Here is a 1863-nt window from a genome sequence, read left to right as displayed (position 1 = left end):
AAAAATGTATGCAAACAGAGTTTCATCCCTCATTTTTATTCTTTCGGAAATTAAAGCTAAACGAAATAAATGCAGCTCTGTCAACATGAATACATTATTAAATGTTTACCGTAAATGTATTTTAAAGCGGAGTTCCAACTGTAGACAATTTTTTTTTTTTAAGATTAATATCTTTGGATTAGAACTCATATATATATATATCATGTTTTTATGATCTATCGCCGTTCGATTGCCGATCTACAATCAAAAGATACTTTTTATTACTGTCTCCTTGCATTTTTCATTTTGCTTGTGGGCACGTGAAGCCCACAAGCACTATCTTCCGGGATACGGTGCTGTTGAGCAGCCAGCGCGCACCGCCCTTTTTCGCACATGCGCAGAGTGTTTGGCTTGCAGCGCCATCGACTTCTGACGTTGCCATCACAATGGGCTGGGTCGTCATTGCGTCACTTCCGGTTACAGAATATCGCAAGCTGCTGCCATCCACGCTAACTCCTGGGAATTTTGACCATTACTTTTTTTCAGCGGAAACGCAGTTACGGCACCTCCAGCACTCTGGGTCTATTGTTGCTGAGGAGGGCTACTGTTTCTGGTGGTGGCTCTACTGTTGCTGGGGGGGTCTTATATTCCTGGGGTCAGTTGGTTCTGGGAGAGATCTACTGTTAAGGGAGGGGTCTATTGTTGTTGGCTGCCATAAAGTCTATTGATGCTGGCTGTGAGAGATCTGTTGTTGATGCCAAGAGCCTATTGTTGATCAGGGGGAATTTTGTTGCGGTTGGTCTATTGACGATGGGGGAATCTATTGCTGGGGGTGGGCTCTATTGTCACTGGCTGCAGGGGATCTATTTTAGTACTTTTCTTGTCATTACCAAATTACAAAATGATACTTGGTTCTGTATTCTCTAAAAAAGGCAGTACTGGGAGATGGGTAGGGGGTGAAACCAAGGAATGGTGCTCATAGGTGGCTAGGGGTGGAGAAAAGAAGTGACTCAGAAAGGGGGAGTTCCTGCACCTATTCTCTAAGAAAAAAAGCCCTGATTATGACACAACTCCCAGGAGACAGTGTGCCGCCGGATATGACGTACAAATCCACGGATGGCAGAAGTCGGAAACTAGATGGAAAACAGCAGTATCTGGATAAGGCGACAAAATAAATAAAGAAATACATTTACAATGCTTTATCTATATGGTTATAGTAATCATTTCGAGAAAAAATTCTAAAAGTGGGTGAAACTCCGCTTTAACTTGCCTACTTGGCACTTTTCCTGCACAGGCCAAAATTTCAGCTTTCAGCGCTGTCCCACATTGAATGACAATTGCACGGTCATGCTACACTGTGCCTATATGACATTTTTATAATTTTTTTCACACAAATCTTTGGTGGCATTTAATCACCACTGGGTTTTTTATTTTTTGATAAATAAACGAATAAAGACCAAAAAGTAAAAAAAAAAAAAAAAACCTTTTTCATAGTTTGTTATAACATTTTGCAGAGAGGTTATTTTTCTCCTTCATTGATGTGCGCTGGTGAGGCGGCACTGATGAGGCTGCACTGATAGGTGGTAGTGATGGGTACTAATAGGTGGCACTGATAGATGACACTGATGAGGAGGCACTGATTGGCAGCACTGGTGGGCACTGATGAGGTGACACTGATGGGCACTGATGGGACTGCACTGATAATCAGGACACTGATTATTAGTGTAGATGTCCCTTTTTAGATTAGCCATTTTTTTGCTCACTTCTCCTCTCCTCATGCTGTCAGCATGAGGAAAGGAGTGCTGATAACCAGCTTCTATTTACATTTGTGATCAGGTGTAAAAGAATCATTAGTGGCAGCCTGGAGGAGGCAATGTCCCTCAA

This window comes from Lithobates pipiens, unplaced genomic scaffold (assembly GCF_037356315.1).
Source record: "Lithobates pipiens isolate NorthernLeopardFrog02 unplaced genomic scaffold, aLitPip1_a1.2 Scaffold_30, whole genome shotgun sequence".
Classification (NCBI taxonomy): Eukaryota; Metazoa; Chordata; class Amphibia; order Anura; family Ranidae; genus Lithobates; species Lithobates pipiens.
This window is presented reverse-complemented; position numbering follows the sequence as displayed.